General features: G+C 38.3%; 1 protein-coding gene across 2 annotated transcripts in view; it reads left to right on the plus strand.

The window, feature by feature from the left end:
• The first annotated feature begins 1,006 nt into the window (after window positions 1–1,006).
• The window catches only part of LOC103188884 (spermatid perinuclear RNA binding protein), a 73,069-nt gene continuing 52,933 nt past the window's right edge, over window positions 1,007–21,142 (plus strand). For both annotated transcript variants that reach the window (XM_007909046.2, XM_007909048.2), the window contains exon 1: window positions 1,007–1,144. The gene's annotated coding sequence lies outside the window, so the exon portion shown is untranslated. The remainder of the gene's footprint in view (window positions 1,145–21,142) is intronic.

Raw genomic sequence — 21,142 nt, forward strand, 5'->3', positions numbered from 1 at the left:
ACACAATGGTTAAAGCTTTATCAAACTTAGAAATAGTGTGTAAAATAAAATCAATTAAATACATCTTTCAAAATTATAAACATTTGCAATCAACTGCTCCAGCACTGTTCAATAATCCGTGAGCCCGGTTTACAAAAGGACTAAACTTCTTTTGAATACAGGAGATTGATATACTGTCCATTTTATCAGTTAAAATAACCGACCTTCATAGGGAATGGTAGATGTTTGTGATGTTTTCATAGGATATCTCTTCACTGAACAATATTCCTGAAGATTACTTTCCCTGTGCTTTATCACACCAGGCACATTTATGCTGCAGAATCATTTCTGTTGACAAGTTCTAATCCCAAAACCTGAATAGCTCCAAACTGGTAGCATTCCTGGAAGCAATGTGTGAATTGTGCAGCTGTCCTATCCAGCCTTGTCCCCAGCTCCCTTTCCCTATCTCTGGCTCCATCACCAGTCTCCATCCTCCAGGGCTTCTAAAATAATAAACGATCCAAAGCGCTTCACAGCATATACTGTAAGTGTAGTGACTGTATATTTGTGGGTAAAGCATGGCAGCCAGTTGCGCACAGCAATGTCCCACACAGTGGCGGAGTGAGTGACCAAGTTATTTTGTTAATGGATTATTACCCCCAGGAAAGCGCTCCCCAACCCCTCACACCGGGGTTTCTCCTCACCGCTTGGGAAACCGGAAACAAATCTCCATCCCCTTTAAGCGCCGGCGGACGCTCACCGCCAGTGACCGGCACGAGATAAATGCAAGTTGTTGTTGTTGCCTCTCTGGTGCCGGTCCGGTCGTGGCTCCTTATTGCCAGCCCTGACTGCCCGGTACCGGCCTTGCCTGGTGCTGCCTCCCTCCCTCCCGCCTGCCCGGTGCCGGGCTGTGGCGCGCGGTCAGGGTGTCAGGTGCGGGAGGCGGGCGCTGAGGTGACCAATGAGAGTTGTCGGGTGGCGCGCGGTTGGGTTGGCGGTTGGCGCCGGGGCTCGCGCTGCCCGTCAGTCAGTCAGTCAGTCAGTCAGTCTCGCGCCGCCTCGCTGCCGGCGGACTCGCTGATCGGCCTGTGCTGCTCGCGCCCTCGCCGGAATGAGCGCCGGAATGAGCTGCCCCCCGAGCCCTGTCCGCCGCCCGTCAGCTCACGTGAGTGGATGTAGATATCATATAGATGTGTATTGATTACTGGTGATCTCTCCGCGGCGGCTGTCGGATTCAGGTCTTATCCGGTGTTTTGCCAAATAGTGAGCGGGCACCACTCAAGCGGCGCCGGGGCATGCGCGGTAGTGCCCGGCCGTGCTTCCTGCCAAATAGTGGCCACTGGCTCCTGTGTATGAAGCCACCAATAAATACATATATATATATATATATAATACACACGCACATACTTTACTCTTTTAATGCAACGTTTTTTTTTAAATACCATCAATCAAAAGAGGTGACTGGGCACACGGTGGGTGGGGGTGAGTGGGAGTTGTGTGGTGAAGAAGGTGACTGTTTGTCAGCACATTGAGCCGTGTTCTGTGCGCGGCGCTGCTGTGAGCGCGGGGCTGAGTGTCGGGGATTTGCTGCTTTGTTTTGCTCTCTCCCTCTGTGTCGGCGTCTGGTTTCCTGCTGTAGCCGCGGCGGCGCTTTGTTATTGCATTCTCAAGGTTATGTTTTGTGCAGGCTGCCCGAGCCAGGATCATCATCATCATTATTATTATTATTCACAATCCGAGCTTCAAAACAAACAGACTAACAAAAACGCACGAGATTCTGTTGCTTTGAGTAATTATAATCGCGTTTTATTTCGCATTGAAATTTCTGAGTGAATATGTATTGAAAGCCGTGTAAACCGCGCGCGACTGAATCCTTCACTGAATCGAGCCTTTTTGTTTAAACGCTGGGTTTTAAAATATTAAAAAAATTATGCATAATTTTTTTAAAAAAATTCAAACTGCTTCCGGACCCCTTTTTCTTCTATTTAGTCGAAATGTGATGTGCAGTGTATTAATTAATTAGAGGGAAACCAACCGGAGATTGTTAACCGATAGTAGTGCGGATGTCTGGCTCTTGTGTGAGCTGATCTGTGTACCGCATTTCAAGGAGCCCCAGTGAGGAGGACTTCATCTTCTGCCTTTCAAATCCCTGTCACCAGTGCAGAGAGGATTGTCCTGCAAAAAAAAAGATTTCTGCATTGTTTTTCTCTCCTATTATCCCAGAGGAGGACATGCTAACGGCTGGTGCGGTGCGGTGCGGTGCCCCCGGGTTTTGTGGGCTGGGGTGAGGGGGCACTATTTGGCAAACCCGCCACCAGGGAGGCATTGTTCCACTCGAGCACTTGCCAATGACAACGAGTCTGTCTGTCTTGCAATTGTGAGTTGTTCCTCCCTCCCCTTCGTTTTACAAACCATAAAGATTCATACGGAAGCTTCTGATGGTGGAATTGATTGCATTCACTTCTTATTTACAAATCCCAGTTTGTCGCATTGCCTTTGACCCACGTTTACCTTCTGGTTTATCTGATGAGAGTAATCATGGTAAGTGTATGACAGGAAATGTGCATCAATTAATTTTGTGCTCATCCACGATTCGGGTAATCAGTGTGGCAGGTGTATTCTGATAATTCCACTTCTGTTGCTGTGTTGAATCTTGATAATATGCCCTTGCAAAACCGGTTTTGCTTGTTCTGCTGGAGCTGTCCTTTTAACCCATGCATTATTTCTATGTGTGTAATATCAACCATTGCACAGGATGTTTTTGTCATTCTATGTAAAACTAAATTAGATTTAGAACATATTACAAAATATGCCGAAATATGTATGTGTGTGTACACAGTATACAGTGTGAATTGTAACCATAGGATTTCTGTGTCAGGTGCATGGCGTACAGCGCTCACTGAGTTTACATGATCTGTAAACCATAGTTGCGCAAACCTGAACCCTGAATGTTCCCTTTGGGATTACAGGTGACGGTTCAGCTTGGTAGCATTCAAGTGTCAAGTAAGTCCCCACGTAATGCATGTATTGCAGGTGGAAATCAGTTTCTGTTCTCATTTAGCCTCTGGGTGTTAATACCAACAAATCAGGCCCTGTATATGCATTACTCCCTAATACTTAAACATTGTTCAGTTTTTCTATAGACACCAATTTCTTCTGAATTGCATAAATACTGTATTGGAAAAAATAATGCAGCAATCTATTTCAAATGTTTGAAGCCAATGGATGGAAACGACACTACATGTTCTGGATCTAACTGGGAGCTAGCCATTTAACACTGGCTCCTCAGTAGATAGTTTTATATTTTAAAATTCAATTAACTGATTTTTTTTCACAGATTGTGAAAGAGAGGGCATGGTTTTTAAAAAAGTGAATTACAGTTACTACATTAGAGAGTAGCCCAAACCTGTGTAGAAGCAAATTTTAAGCAATGTTCATACAGTTCAACTTATTTGGCAAAGGAAGACAGTTTTGCCTGTTTTTATTCACTACAATCTACAATCCCCGACTCTCAGCTCGGGTCAGTAACTCTGTCTGTCCAGCGCCTTGGGACGTCCTCCCGATGTGAAAGGCGCTATACAAATTTAATTTTGTTGTTGTTTTACTGGACTGATTATCTGGGATAATAGAACTGAGTCAAACAGAGTTGTGGTTTACATCTCTGCCTCTTATTGGCCCATTTTCAGCCTCGGATTGTAACTTGGACTATCACCTAAAAACCCTTGTAGAGAAGATAAAGAAAGTATAAAGCTCTGACATAGGGCCTGAGTCCACAACCTTCTGATAGAGGTGGGAATATTAACAAGTGAGCCAGCTAGAAGTCTTAAATGCTTTTGCCATTTGTCTGGAGAGTTTCAGGGATGATTGACACCTTTTGCAAGATCCTTAGGCTATGTAGGGCCTGTTAATGTATTGCCCACAGTTGTTTGGAGGTAGAAGCAGCTTTTCTTCTTGATGCAGACCCAGTCACAGCATAATTGTTTTTGTAAATTTGCACAACGTTTCCACACTCTGACCAGGTGGGAAACCAATTTTCTGCACTGCTGGGAGTTGCTGTCAGGCTGTGCAAATAGGGGAGCACAAAGCATAATATTCCTGCCCTGATTCAGATGTTAGTTCAATGTATTGTATTCTTTGCCTGCATCTGATATTTCTGGTATTATTTTTAGCCTGCTCGGTGTTTATTGCACCTTTTCCTCTGTGATCTCCATCAATCAATTTGCATTTGCCCAAATGGAGTCCTGTAAAAGTCCTGTAGCTCAGTTTGTGGAGTTCTGTAGCTCAGTGGCTAGAGCACTCGCTTTGCAAGCGAGAGACCTGGGTTTGATTCCTGGCAGGGTGAAACCTTGGATAAGTTTCCTTACTCCACACGCCTGATAATAATCCCTCAAAAAAAATCAATAATAATAATTCTTGCATTTGATATAGCACTTTTCATGTCTTCTAGATGTCTCAACGCGCTTCACAGAATATGATGTAAAGTGAATTGACTGTATATTTGTGCGCAAAACACGGCAGCCAATTACGCACAGTAATAATAATAAATTGGTCATTTCAATCCATGACTGTTTGTGGGACGCTGCTGTGCGCAATTGGCTGCCTCGTTTTGCCCACAACCATACAGTCAATTCACTTTGCACTCTATCTTGTGAAGCACTTTGAGACGTCTAGTAGTCAACAACAACAAAATTACATTTATAGAGAGCCTTTCACATCGGGAGAACGTCTCAGTAATAATAATCCTAAATGCAAGGATTATTATTGTTGTATAATATTCCAGAAGATTAATATTAGTCCATAATTGTTAAAAATTACCTTGGACTGCGGAAGGAACACAGTTTGTAATTTTTTTTCTCTCGATAGAAAATGCCCGTACATTTTATTTCTTAAAATTCATTGTAGTAATGATTTACAAAGAATGTACAGTCTGAAAACAGGTCACTTGACTCAACCATTTCTTGTCAGCGTTTATCCTCAACATGAGTCTCCCCCCACTCCTTATTCCCTTTCATACCCTTCTATTCCCTTCTCCCTCATGTGAAGGTCTAGTATTCCACTTGAATCCATCTGTATCGGTGGTGGCTGTCCAACAAAATAAATGTTTCTTGATTTATGGCATAAATCTATACTGTTTTATTTCTATGATTATTTTGTTAGTTTACCACTATTTCAAATGTTTATGATTATTTACCATTGATCTTATACGATCAGATAGCAAGTTCCACAATGTCACTGCCCTCTGTATAAACTAGTTCAAAAGCAGTATCATTGGCATTTGATGGTAGCTAAGAATTGAGTAGATTCCCTCCTTCACCCATACTAATTACACATAGAAATACAGCTTGTTGCTCCTCCCTTAATAAGGACAGCCTTTTTCTTCAACTTTTGTTACAGTTAGCTCTTTTTAGGCACATGCTTTGACTTTGAAGCTTTGTGCTCTCATGTCACCTTTGTTGAGGTATGTGTAGAAATGTTCAGAGGCTAGTGTAGTAGTCTAGTCAGTAGATCACATCTCCTCATTCCTGGTGCACAGTGGAAACATAACTGATGAAATCAAAAGACAGAATTAAAAATGCTAATTGCTTCAAATTGAATTTAGTAAGATTTTCTTTTTTGATTCACACGTAATTAAATTAATTTTCATTTGGTATATCGCCTTTCATGATAAGACTTCTCAAAGCACTTCACAGTGCTATACTGTAAAGTGAAGTGACTGTTTTTCTGGTGAATTTAGCAACCAATTTGTGTACAGCAATGTTCCACAAACAGTTATAAAGTGAATGGGGGTTGTTGGCTAGAGAAACTCCCTAATAAAATAAACTGTAACCACTATTTTGTTGAGTAACTATGATTTTCAGAAACTAGTGAGTTGTGCAATTTTGAAAACCAATGTTATGAGTGAAACAAGTGCAAATCTAATCCTCTGAAGGAGGAGTAATGAACCTTCAGAATAAATGAACTTCAGAATTATTCCATTGATCAACCATATTTGCCCTTAAAGAACTGATTTAATGATTTGCTCCCTATTGATTTTGAAACCAGTCCAATTAAAGTATTTATCCTATTAATGGTACAACCTGAGGAACAGGAGCCGTGAACCGGTCTCCTGCTGGTCCATAGTGTGTTGCAGCACCATTGACTTTCTAATTTACTTTGAACATTTTTGTTCTTCAGGATAGAATACAAAATTATTCTATATTTTCTTGGCTCTGTGGTCACCAGTATATTGCAAGTGTTTGTTATAGTGTTGCAGCACATCAGTCTGAATTAGATTTCTCTAATGTTTATGGAGTATGCATGTTGTATTTATTAACCTAGAGAAAAATTAATAGAAATCAAACGTATTTCAATTTAAATGGAGTTAAGATTTTGTTAATGAGCCTTTTACAATGCTGCATCATGCGTAAATTTTAATTGAATTAGTGATTAGGCGAGGCTAGGTATGCGCTTGCTATATTTGACATTTAAGTTGTTAAACATAATTATTTTGTCCAGTACACTGGAGTCCTGTAGCTCAATGGTTAGAGCACTCGCTTTGCAAGTGAGAGACCTGAGTTCAATTCCAGGCAGAGGGCGAAACCTTGGGCAAGTTTCCTTACTCCACACAGAGCCTAATAATAATCCCTCCAAAACCAAAAACAATAATAAATTGGTCATATTCAATCTACGACTGTTTGTGGGACATTGCTGTGCGCAATTGGCTGCCGCGTTCGCCCACAAATATACAGTCAATTCACTTTATGATATATTCTGTGAAGCGCTTTGGGACGTCTTGAAGTCGTGAAAAGCGCTATATCAAATGCAAGGATTATTATTATAAACATAAACAAATGTGGACATTTAACTGGGAAAACTCGTTGGAGCATGCTGTAAAAGGCTGTTCAGTGTATGCGTATTATGTGCTATAGAATCACAGTCCTTGTGTATCAAATGATGAGGTAGGTTGAATAATCTAGCATCTTCTCCAGTTGGTAACTATTGTTTAGAAATCATAGCTGAAAACCAAATATGGTCCATTATCATAGTGTAAGCATTACAAATAAAGAAAATAGTACTCTAATCATGCAACACATGCTGTTGGCCATTTCGTATGAGAATGTAACTGCTACGTCATGAGCTCATGTCCATAATTGTTCATATTATTGTTTTTTATTGGATCCAGATAATGTTGGCTTTAATTAGAATATTCCTGCTTGTTACGATGTAGTAGGGAGGATACTACAAAATATCATGATTCATTCGCAATTTTATTTTTACACTTACAAAAATGAGTGTAAATGTGTAATATCAAGTAATGTTTGCTTTTCTCTCTGTAGATGGAGGCAAGTCTTCACAGCTGAAATAAGTGTGAAAGTCTACCTTCATAGGCAGTAATTTTGTGTGATATTCTGACGAGTCAGGATTATTGTGATCCATTAATTGGACTTTATTTAGGATCAAAGAGAGTTCAGAGTATTCTGAGTCAAACTGAAGAGTGAATTAGCAGTGAATACCTGGGGGTCTAATTTATGTGATGGTGCCTTACAAGCCAAATCAGTATGTTAAGAAATTGTCCAACAAGTGAATGAGAGTTGCATTATAGGAAACACAGCATAGAAAATCAAAGTAAAGAAGTCTTCATAAAGAAGCTTTGACCTACTGGAATAAGGCAGATAACTGCTCAATGTTGTGCTCATTTAATAATGAATAAGATCATCCCCTCCCAAAAAAGATGCTGATCTGCTGCAGAGTGTAGGACTCTGGCTTATATATATATATATAAACTTTCAAGTGGTCTAAAACAGCCTTAGTTTTATGAAGAAACCAGATATTTCCGTTATATCATGTTTAATACTCTACAAAAGCAAATCTGGAAATAAGCAAATTATTACAAGCCACAGCTTGTTTGTTGTGCAGTCATTCTTGCCTAATTTAAACCTTGTTATAACACCAGTGTCTTTCATCAAACATAATTCTACTTTTAAATAAATCTATAGCTTTTAACCAGAACTTAACCTTCCAAGTGAACTACTTCAATTCAGGCTTATGAAATGGGGAGGAAAACTCAAATATTATCAGTTGAACAACAACTAGTCCATAAGCGGATCTACTTAAATGGTGTCCAGCTGCAGAACAGCCTTCAGCCGTGGAATAACTCCAGTCAATTTACCAAGTATTTGAACACATCAGTGGTGTGCTTGCAACTGGCAATGCCAAGAGTTTGTATTCGAAAAGGAAAAATGCTTGCTACATCAAAATGGAGAAACAAAGACTGGCTAACAACATGTAATAATCCAATAACCATAAAACAAAGTTGCAAATGAGCTTCAGTTTTTAAGAATGCTTATAGGCTAGTTTACAAATTAAGGCTGAATTTGAATTGCACCATCTGCATTTTGGTGCAGGTGCAGAATTTAAACTGAGATCCTGCTATGTTCAGATTCCACGGCACTGTTCAAAAACAAAGAGAGTTTCCCTCTCCCGATGCCCTGGCCATCAATCGCCCAGATAAAAATTGGCCATTCACTTCATGGCTGTTTGTATTCAACTGTGTAGCATATCGCTGTAAAGCTGATTGTATTTTCACTCAACATTCACATGTGCATTCAGAAGGGATCCATCAGTAGTGACCAAGAGGTAGGAACCTTGTCTGATATATATTTCCTCCCCCTAACCCGGGAGTGCTAATTGTAGTGACCATTTGAGCTCATTTAACTTAGCCAAAGGAAGAATTGAACCTTAATGGTATGCTAGGCATTGTGTTCACTCACTGGGCTATCAGAGCAGTTAGTTTCCTCCTCCACTATTCGTGAAACCTTTGCTAACTGTGTCCCCACCATTTCATTAGCTAAATTTTTATCAACGATTGGTTTATGCAGTCATCAAGATGCATAGAAAAGAAATGGAACAATTAAGAATGAAATAAAAGAATTGATCATGGCGACCAGAATGGCAGTGAGGGGTGTCAACATATATACAGGAGTGTACTGTATATATAAGGAGATATGAATAGGAGAGGAAAGGCATGCATTAGAATAAGGTAATAAATTACAATAAATTAAATTGGAATATTAGGTGATTAAGTTGGAAATGAATTGGATGGGTAGATTCAGTTGTGTTATTTGGTATTAGTTTGTAAATAAGCCTTTTTGTAGTGCCAATATAACTGAATTGCTATGATTGCTTACACATTGTTTTGACCCTCTCTAATAAACATCTGCAGAATATTTATTCTTGCTTTAAAGTGTTTTATTGGCTTTTTTTTGTTCTATTAAAGTGATAGTTATTTTTGTTCCTGCTATGGGATGGGTGTGCAAATGTGTTATATAGTTTAATGGAAAACACTGTTTGGGGTGTTTGGTAATTTAGATTTACAGAAAACAACAGATTAAGTGATACCTGTCTATTGATCAATGCACTCTGATGCCTAACCTGAAGTAGAGGTAATTTTGTGTACATTATTTACCACTGAGTAGTTGGGCAACTGGAGAACTAGAATCTACAAAGGAGAGTAGAAATATAGTATACAGAATACACAGAATGCTGTTACTGAGATGCAAACATGCTTTCCTCTTGATTGTAACAACAGAGACAGATGTGTGTTTTTATTAGATCCTGCTGAAAGAGTGAGCTAGGTATTTATAGTTGTATAGCAGCTGTCTTTCAAACTCCATTTTAAAAGAAGGTTTAGCGCAATTGTGTGTGTACCTACTGTTTGTTCAGACATGGATCTGCAGAGGGAAATTGCATCACGATCAAGAAGATGCACTGAAATTTCATAGGAATCTTGACTACTACCGCAAGAGATTTGTCAGTTACAAAAAAAACAAAAAAGAGAAGCCCAATAAGTAAGGAACTCTGGTCCAGAGCATCAGCCAATACGCACACAATATGCAGAGACATTACAAACTTGGAGCCCGAGTCTGGCAGTAATTTGCTTTTCTTTTTCTGACTCTAGCTAAAACATGTAAATGAATAAGTATAGTTTGGTAATGCACATACAATTTACATTTATATAGCACCTTTCACGTTGGGAGCACAAAGAGTTTGACAGTGTTGGTTGGGGGAGGGCATGTTCACAATATAATTTTACAAGAAATTGCTGAAATGTAAATTACAGACTCTTTCCTAGTCCCATAAACTGAGAATTGAAGCCACTTATTGATATAGTAACGCATTGTTTTTATTAATCCATGACAAATTATGCTTTTATTTTTAACTTTTATAATTTCAAAACATGTCTACACGTGTAAGTGAACTATTAGTATTGTAGCCATGCAAAAGATAAGATCAGACTCTGAAGTATTTTCTCAGCTGTGAATTTTTTAGGATAATGATAAATATGGTATTGAATGTAGATCAAAAAAACAGGCTATTTTCCATTTTAAATTGTGAGGTAGTACAGTTGGTGACTGGTGCTTACCTGTTCATTGCAGGTGGATGTGAGAGAGGAGAATGAAACTATGCCATGACCAGTGATGTGCACTTGCTTAATTTATGGTGGATTCTAATCTGCTGTGAAACAAAATTCAAACTATTTGGATTACTTATCTCTTTCTATGTTGTATTTATGGATGAAAAGATCTGATAGGCTAGTGAAACAGGCCTGATTGGCTGAATAGCCAGCTCCTGTGCCTATTTTCCTGGCAGATATTCACTACTTTGTATACTGTGAATCTTGTACACTTCACATTTTTATTGCTTGCTTTTTTGTGCAAATCTGGTTTTGTTCGAGAACCACAAACTCTCAGTTGTCAGGCTGTCAGAAGGGCCACAAAGAAATGTTTTGGCAGTGACTGAAATTTATAACCTTGACTAAAGGGACTATGATTTGGCAATAATCTTTCAACAGTAATGGTCCTATTCCAAACAGTAGCAGAGATCTTCAGATGGCCAACACTGAATAAAGTTGAGATCTACTGTGCTCAGCCAAATGACTTGGCACAATATTCCTTCTTGCAGTAAATATTTTAGCTGTTTCGGGTAAACAAAAAATTATTGAGGATATTTCAGGATTAAGTAATTTTTTATTTTGAAGAGCATGTCAGAACAAAGTCATTTCATCTATCTTACAAAATGTGACTTGCCAATTTTTGAAAAGTGCCAATGCTGGAATTGCACACGTATACTGTAGTAATCATCTTCTTTCCCCTCTGGCCTCCATTCTTTCTCTGGCTCTCCACCACAGACTTTCCTGTCTCTCTCGATTATTTGAAAAAGTTATTGTTCATATGATTTTGTCGCTTTTTCCCAACCTGCAAAAGTTTTTACCTCCTTCCTATAACACTCATTTTATAGAAATATTAATAGAGGGATTGTACTGAAATATATTCATATAAAAGTGATGAAGTTGGGTCAGAGTAGCTTTATTTGCTGCCATTTACAATACAGCATCTGCCTGCTAATATTTTATGTTCCTTCTTTGTTGTTTAAGCAGTTCAATATTCAGTTGTTATGGGTTTGTGGGAGTGGAAAATTGGCACAATCTGATTCATTGCCATCTCTGTAAACACTTCGTATTTGATCAGAGTGGGTAGTATATGCAAGAAAGTAGGAAAGTGGAAATGGTGTACATTGCATCATTGCATATATTGATAATCATCATCTTAAAGTTAGTCATACTGTATTAGTGAGAATATATACTTTAAAGGGGTTATCTTGAAAAAAAAATCGTTATGTATCAAAATCCATAAGAGTGATGTAAATTGGGTCACAGCATCTCCTTGCATTATGACAAACAATGCAATGGATCTTCTTCCTCATAAACAAAAACTGTTTCACAAAGATTCTGGTTTAGAGCACTCTTCATAGCTAATATGATTCTATTCTGAGATGGTATCGTAAATCTGTTATGTTGGTGAATAAAAGTGACTACAAATGCAAGGTAAATAATGACAATTTATACTTTTTTTGTGAGGGAAAATGTGAAATCTGTAGTGGCTGTAGTCTTATCGTAAATTAATAATTACTCTGATAGCTGAAGTAACCTTACAAAGTTATGAGATTAGAAAATATGGAAATGTAGGAGGCTAGGAAGCATAATACTGTTTTCAATAACTGAATGACCAAGCAACTTTTCAGTAGTATGTCTCACAAGTAATATGCGCGGCATCTAGTTTGGCACCTTTTAAAAATATTTTACTAATATCTTTGTTCAGATGGATGTGGTTTAGAGTGTTTCATTCACATTTTTGATACAGTGACACTTACCTTTTTTGCAGATGTGTCCATTTCGTCCCTGTGGTTATGAAACTACTGATACCCATCTTCCATAACAATCTTCATTTCCCTCTGGTTGTTTTTTATTTCATCCTCAAAATAGTTTGGTTGAATTTTCATACTGGAGTAAATTTCAGTAAAGTATTTTGGAAATTTGATATTTTTGAGACTCAGTATAGGATTTTAATCACTCTTACTTAAGATATAGCCCAGCTGGATTATAGAGGCAAAAAGTCAGGTGTGCTGTGCCACATAGTCCCAACTGTATCTATTTCTCTTATACATTGCGCGGTTTTATTGAGTTTTTTACTCGACAGCCAGATAGATAGCTCTCATCCATGCTTTGTGTCTACCTATTTCTGTCACAGAGTTATAAGCAGCGGGAATTTACTTCCAATTCCCAAACCACCACCAAAAGAACAAACCAAATGAACTAGCTTTCAAGAAAAAAGAGAGAATTGGTGACTTTTTTCTTATCCCTCCCCCAATTTGACTTACTGGATCTCGGAACAGGAGTACACGTCCAAGACAAAATCCAGGAATTGATCATGAAATCCGATGAGTTTCAGTTCTTCCATTGTGGTACAGATCTGTGTACCACTGGATTGAAAGCTTCCTGTAAATGAAAGCAACAAAAGTGCTAAAGCTGTGCAAAACTCCAACCTGCCCCATGTATTCCTAGCTCATCTCTTGTGTTCCATTGAGTGTACCTTAATTACTCCTATTATTGTTAACATTTACAATCCACAGTTGCTAACTTCTAAATATGAATGAGGAATTGTTTTAGACATTTTTATTTTTTGTGCACATTTAAATATGTCAATTAGTTTTAAACATTTTAAACAATACTAAGCCTGTAGTTTAAAAGCTATTATTTGGCATTAAAAAAGTTATATTTTCTTTACCTAGCAGTAAGTAGGAACCTGTTGTTAGTTGATTGCCGGATCGCTTTCTGGGGATAATTATTCGTTTTTAAAAAAGCAAATAAATAAATTGGTCACTCAATCCACAACTGTTTGTAGGACGCTGCTGTGTGCAATTGGCTTCTGCGTTTCGCTCACAAAATATACAAGTCAATTAAAAAATTTTCACATTAAAGGCTGTGCGAATGTGACGTGTGGAAATACTTTTCAAGAGAAGTAAGTCTATTAACTATTAAAGGAAATGAGAAATTAAGTCTAACTATTAATGGATATAGAGAGAGTGGAAAATGGGATTAAAATTATAAAGAGCTACCATTACCTAATAAAATGGCAGAATGGCTTGAATCTTTTACAACTGAGCCAGGCTGATCCGTGCAGCAAATGAATTAAATGTAGCATGTAGTAATTCATTAGTTATCTTGATTCTTTTATAAACATCAAAGTAAGTTTCACCATTCCATATAAATCTAATCCAAACCAATAGTTAGATTACATAATAGAGTACTCAAACATTTCTATCTTTCGCTGTTAGATGAATGACCTCATTCAAACATTTCTTTCATTTTTAAAATTAGCAATTAAATAAAATCAAAGCAATTGTGCCATTCCCAACCTGATAATTAACACAGATATTCTATCTTACAAGAATGTGTAAACCCCCAAGTTTAAAGTAAAACAAATTTAACAATCTATTTTGTAGATTGAATGAATGAATAATTGATATTCATTATTCCTTGCAGAAAAGGAGTGATATATATTTTACTTTATTTTCCAAAATGCACATCAAAATAGAGCCATAGAATTATACAACAAACAAAAAGACCATTCAACCCATCATGTCTGTGCCAGCTCTTTGAAAAGAGCTATCCAATTCAATCCCACTCCCCCGCTTTCTCCCCATATCCCTGCAAACTTGTCCTCCCCAAATAATTAACTACTTCTCTTAAAAGTTGTTATCCAATTGATTTTCAGGCAATGCATTCCAGATCCCAACAACTCGCTGTGTGAAAACATTTCTCCTCACCTCCCCTCTGTTTCTTTTAACAACTATTTTAAATGGGTGTCCTCAGGTTACCGACCCACCCGCCAGTGGGAATAGTTTCTCCTGTTCACCCTATTGCATCCCCTCATCATTTTGAAAACTTCTATTAAGTCTCCTCTTAACCTTCTCTGCTCCAAGGAGGATACCCCTCGCTTCTCTACCTCTCCCGATAACTGAAGTCCCTCATTCCTGGTACCATTCTGGTCAATCTCCTTTGCACTCTCTTCAATGCCTTGATATCCTTCCTGAAGTGTGGGGCCCAGAAATGAACACAGTCTGTAGCTGAGGCCTAACCAGTGTTTTATATAAAGGTTCGTCATAACTTCCTGACTTTTGTATTCTATGCCCCTATTTATAAAGCCTTGTATCCCGTATGCTTTTTTTTAACAGAATGTTAAGCTACACCTACAATTTATTAAAGATGCAATCATACATCTACATTTTTTTTAAAAAAAAGCATTACAGTAATTAGTGTAAAACATCTGTACGTCAGTCTAGTACTGCAATTTTACTGCAGGACAAGTTACACTATATGTCTGCATGAGGATGCCAACTTCTACTTTTTCCTTAGGGTATTCTGGGTCACATGAATCACTTGCAGCTGAACTTTTCTAGGACTCTACAGAGAGATGCACAATAGTAGCATATCAAGAATATGGAATCCCCATTTGCATACTAAAAAACATCATAGTTCAAGAATCATTGAAAATTAGGAAAGCCTACACTTTACATCACTTTTATTTTTATTGTCAGATAGGTGTCGAACAGATGCAGAAACCTATCGCCTTGCGTATCGAAACCAAAGAATTCCACATGTGCAGTTTCCTCTTAATTAAGCTATGACCTCAGGCATCTGGGGACAAGTAGCAAACTCGAACACAAATGAAGGTGTTGTAATCCATGGCAGCTTTCTTATGCAAAGAACAGTTGTCTTTTAGAGCTGATGCAACTGTTTCTAAACTGTTGGATCAAACACATATTCTAGTTGCTATTAAAAATCAATGATAGTCAGAATAATTTGTCATTTGTTGTATGTGAATTTTATATGCCCAGCTACAAAAATATTCAAGGTTATAACATTACCTTTAGGATGTCTTGGGTCCATATTTTGAAAAGATTTTGGATCCGTTGAACATCGCTAATCTTAAATCAATGTCTGAGGAAGGGTAACAAAACAAGAAACTGATTTGCTCTAAATGGAAGGAATAGGTCTGCCTCTAGGACTGAGCTTCATTCACTTCTCTTATGTTCTCTTAAGCATTAATAATTTTCTCAACATTTTTTTCAATGTCACACAGGCTTATTTCTGTGGTGCTCGGGAAGCTCAGCTTTGTAGCTGTATGTGAAACAGGTCAATGCAAGCATGAAAAATCAACCTCCACCCATCCTGAACATTTTTGCTCAGCATTTAGTCATCATTATATCAAAGAGCTGATTTGATACAGAAAATGGGAGTTGCAGTTCTGCAACTGTTTTTAATGTTTATTTCAATATGCATCAGTTTTTAACTTCTTAGAATCATAGAATTATACAGCACAGAATGAGGCCATTCGGCCCATCGTGTGGGCCGAATAGCTCTTTTCAAAGAGCTATCCAATTCAATCCCATACCCCTGCACTCTCCCCATAGGCCTGCAAATTTGTCCTCCCAAAATAATTATCTACTTCTCTTAAAAGTCGTTATCGAATTGGCTTCCACCACCCTTTCAGACGCAAACCACTGACTGTGTGAAAACATTTCTCCTCATGTCCCCTTTGTTTCTTTAAACAACTATTTTAAATTGATGTCCTTGGGTTACTGACCCACCCGCCAGTGGAAATAGTTTCTCCTTGTTCACCTTAAGGAATCCCCTCATAATTTTGAAAACTTCTATTAAGTCTCCTCTTACCTTCTCTGCTCCAAGGTGAATAATCCTCGCTTCTCTAGCCTCCTGATAACTGAAGTGCCTCATTCCTGATAACTGAAGGCCCTCATTCCTGGTATCATTCTGGTCAATCTCCTTTACACCCTCTCCAATGCCTTGATATCCTTCCTAAAGTGTGGGGCCCAGACCTGAACAGTCTGTAGCTGAGGCCTAACCAGTGTTTTATATAAAGGTTCATCAGAACTTCCTGACTTTTGTATTCTTTGCCCCTATTTATAAAGCCCTGTATCCCATATGCTTTTTTAACAGCTTTATCTGCCTGTCCGGCCATCTTCAAAGATTTACTATATGACCCCCAGGTCTCTCTGTCCCTTCACCCCCTTTAAGATTGTACCATCAGCGTATATTGCCTCTCCTCATTCTTATCCCCAAATGCATCACTTTGCATTTCTCCACATTAAACTTCATCTGCCCCGTGTCTGCCCGTGTTACCAGTCTGTCTATGTCCATTCACAGTCTGTTATTATCCTCCTCACTGTTCACTACTTTTCCAGCTTAGTATCATCTGCAAACTTGGAAATGGTCCTCCCTATACCCAAGTCCAGGTCATTTGTATAGATCAAAAACAGCAGTAGTCGCAATACCGACCCCGGGGGGACACCACTGCACACTTCCCTCCAGTCAGAAAAACAACCACTCTCTGCTTTTTGTCTCCCAGCCAGTTCTGTATCCATGTTGCCACTGTCCCTTTAATACCGTGGGCTTCTATTTTACTTACAATTTAACTTATAAAGTATAAGTTGTGTGGCACTTCAACAAATGTCTTTTGAAAATCCATATAAACTACATCAACTGCACGACCTTCCACGCTCTCCATTACTTCATCAAAAAACTCTTATCCGTTTTGTTAGATATGATTTGCCTTTAACAAACCCGTGTTGGCTGTACTTTCTTAACCCATATTTTTCTAAGTGAAAATTTATTTTGTCCCGGATTACAGTCTCTAGAAGTTTCCCCACTACTGACGGTTAGGCTTAACTCTCGGGTTTATCCTTCTGCCCCTTTTTGTACAGGGGAGTAACATTTGCAACCCTCTAGTCCGCTGGTACCTCCCAGTGTCCAAGGAGGAATTGAAAGATTGTGGCCAGCGCCTCAATTAGTTCAACCCTTACTTCCCTCAGTAACCTAGGATAATATAATAATAATCCTTGCATTTGATATAGCACTTTTCACATCTTCTAGACGTCTCAAAGCGCTTCACAGAATAGACTATAAAGTGAATTGACTATATATTTGTGGGTGAAATGCGGCAGCCAATTGCGCACAGCAGTGTCCCACAAACAATCGTGGATTGAAGTGACCAATTATTGGTCACTTCAATATAAAAAATTATATTTTTTTTTGAGGGATTATTATCAGGCGTGGAGTAAGGAAACCTGCCCAAATTTCACCCTGCCGGGAATCGAACCCAGGTCTCTCGCTTGTAAAGCGAGTGCTCTAACCATGCATCCCGTCCGGACCAGGTGATTTATCTACCTTGAGCACCGACAACCTTTTTTAGTACCTCCTCTCGGTTTATTCTTATCTTATCCAATTTCTTTACTCTCTCCTCCGATACTGTGGCATTGGCTGCATCCTCTTTTGTGAAGACAGATGCAAAGTACTCATTCAGTACATCAGCCGTGCCCTCTGCCTCCACAAGAAGATTTCCCCTTGGTCCCTAATTGGACCCACCCTACCTTTGACTAATCTTTTATTCTTTATATGCTTATAAAATACCTTAAGGTTTCCTTTAATGTTATGTTTTATGTTACCCACTAATCTAATCTTTACTTACGGTATATATACTTAGATTTAAAATAAATTAATTAATAAAAGCTATGACATTCCTATATATTAGCCAGTGAATTAAATCCTGGAATTGGCCATGAGTGGGAGACTGCTGTCAAAACTGCTATTGTACTGATACATCTTGATTTTCAAATCCAGGTACATTTTAGTTGGCACAACATTGCTGTACCTTATTTCTATTTACTGTAAAGCATAGAAGTGTTGTATGTGCAGACTATTTTTGCAGTACCAACTGGACTGTCCAGTAATATATAAAATGTTTAAAATGAAGCTCACTGAGGCAATAATTGATTTTGCACATGCACAGCTGCAGGAATGTCAGCATGTGCGCTGTGGCCATAGGTGAAATATTTTCCAGAAAGAACTTCCATGTTAAATTGAAACTGAAGTACTTTTTCGTGGAGTCTTGGGCTGAATGAAACAATTTAATCTTAAAACAGCAAGAAATGATAGTGAAACCTCTGATTCTTGGATGGAAGGAAAGCTAAATGAGGATATTTACACACCTGAAAGAAGATCCTTTAAGTCACCCAAAGTTTTACTACTTCAGTTGTGAAAGACAGATCCTTGTGTTCCCAGCTAATTATCAAAGCTATTTGCTGAGGGCTCATTTGGGAAAAAAATGTGTAGTCAAAATAGGAGAAACTTATGAGAAATTTGCTATAATGAATGTAATTTTGCCAACAGAAATGAACAGACTGAACAAACTATTTACATGAGTAGTTGCCCACAAAGAAAACTTTCCTATCCTTTGTCTCTTGACAAGTATGGATATTCCCTACATCGCAGACTTAGTAGGAGGTTTTTAATTATGGATGTAATGCAAACTTTGATACTAAGGAATTGCTTGAAGTGGTCTTAAGTGCTGGGCACAAACTAGTAAATGTATTTTTGAACAATTTAAAAAGCTATTCAGAGTATCAGTTTACCTTGGAGCAAGTTGTCTAGTCTTACTATGCCATGCATGAATGGGTATAAGAATGGTTTAGCACAGATAGAAGTTCGAAATGAAAAATGCTTATTTTCATTTTTAAATTACTATTTAATGTATGCCAGAAAAACGTTTACTTTTTTTTTTAAATGGAGTACAAAGATTGGTAGAGAAAAAAATCAACAAATTGAAGTTGAATATGTTGGATGTTGGATACTCCTTTAAGAGTAAATTGACAATTAACAAAAGGATAATAAGAAGAAGGGCAGGAAGTACAAAAGGTCACTGGGAGTGGGCTTTCTGCATTGGCTGTCAGACCGCTTCTACTTTGCTAACGCTTTGCGTCTCTTTGATCCATCCCAGGTGTCAATAAAACACTGCACTTCATGTTTAAGTTGTACTGGTTTAGAGCGGTGGAGTATTGCGAGTTTAGATTGACAGATAAAGAAGCTTACTAACACACCTTTGATTTGGATCGAGTTATATTACATGGTAGTAAATATTGTTGCCTACTAAATGTAACTAATTAGTCATCTGAAATATCCGCATTGTCTGGATTCCTGAAACGCTGCAGCTTTTTAACCTGATTGAAAAGGTGCAAAGATATCTTGCTTCATCAGAAATCTGTTTTCCTTTTGAAAATCTGAGTCCTTCTTCGCCAGTTTATCAGTTGTTCTTGTTTGCTGGTGGTATCCTAACCTTCCTTTTCTTATTTCCATCATTTCCCTCTGTGGTTCTTTCTCCCAGCCTCATACACTCTTCTAATGACACTGCACTAGCTTGGCCTCCTGTGTCTAATTTGCATTTTAGCTGTTTTTCCCCTTTCATGCACCCTTGTGATTCCACCCATTTTTATCCTCTCTTCTCTATCCATTTTTCCTATAATTTCCATTGTATCAATATTATATTCCTCCTCCTCACTACTATTAGATTCCACCTCTGAGCTGCTCACCATTACACCATGCCTTGATTTCAGTCGTGCAATCCTTGTTCTCTGATATTCACTCATCCTCCAATATTCTCTTCTACCCGTCATTCTACTCCCCTGTGATCTCTCTGTTGTTCTCCGTCCCCTGTTCCTCTACGGTCTTTGTTGTTTACTTCTGCACTTTCTGGCATAATGCCCATTTTTGTTACAAATATTTTGTTACAAACACTTTCCCATCTGCTGGATATTGTCTGAAATGGTGTTCTAGTCCGCATTGTTCACATCATCTTTCGTCTAGTATACCGGCTGTGCTCTGTAATCTTCATCTGTGTTATTCCAACTCCTTCTCCCAGCTAGTTCATCAATTTCCATCTCTTGTTCCCCATTCTCCAAACTCTTTCATATGTGCTTCGGACATTTCTTCTATGTTTATTATTTGTACCAGAAGCTTGCTCCTTATTCTGTTGTTTTTAATCCCGATCACAATTTGAACTTTAATCATTTCTTCTCTCAGGGCTCCATAGTCGCATATTTTGCTGAGTGACCTTAATACAGCAAAATATTGGGAAACTGTTTCCGCAGGCCCTTGCTTTCTTGTGCCAAACTTATCGAAGACGTGACAAGGCACTATATCAAATGCAAGGATTATTATTATCTGTCAACGATTATATTGTTGTGTCCATAACACCTTCCCCTCATAATATTTACTATAGCATCTAATGATAATCCCTCCAAAACAAAAAACAATAATAAATTGGTCATTTTCAATCCACGACTGTTTGTGGGTCACTGCTGTGCGCAATTGGCTGCTTCGTTCGCCGACAAATATACGGTCAATTCGCTTTACAGCAAATTCTGTGAAGAGCTTTGAGAGGTCTAGAAAATGTGAAAAGCGCTATATCAAAATGCAAGGGTTATTATTATTACTATTTCATTTAAAGCCATGTCTGTATCCCTCTCTAGGATCTCATAGTATTCTCTTCCCCTGCTACATTTAGAAAAATAGCAGCTTGCTGTTTTCTTGGCAGCTGCAAATACTTTCAAAGACAAATACTTTGAAATCCCGTTCAAATCGGTTCTAATTATGCCTCAGGTTGCCAGTTAACTTCAGTGGTCTTGGTAACTCAGCTCATTTACAATAATATTCTGTAGTTCCTCGAGTCAAGAGTTTGAGGAAAAATCCCTCCTAGTAGTTCAAAGGAAAATAATTCAATTGAATTGTCTGGACTGCAATGGGTTTGTGACCGACTCTTTTCAGTTGACTTCATGGTACAAATGGTACATTTAATTGAGGTGAATGTGAAGCTGCTGGGTTTCAAAACATTGTTCACCAAACTTCCTAATCAATTAGAGCTCTTGAACTTAAACTTCTTTGTTAATGGATGCTTTGGTCACAACTTCATCTAATTCAAACCCGCAATGCAAT

This window comes from Callorhinchus milii, unplaced genomic scaffold (genome assembly GCF_018977255.1).
Source record: "Callorhinchus milii isolate IMCB2004 unplaced genomic scaffold, IMCB_Cmil_1.0 Scaffold8, whole genome shotgun sequence".
NCBI classification, from domain to species: Eukaryota; Metazoa; Chordata; class Chondrichthyes; order Chimaeriformes; family Callorhinchidae; genus Callorhinchus; species Callorhinchus milii.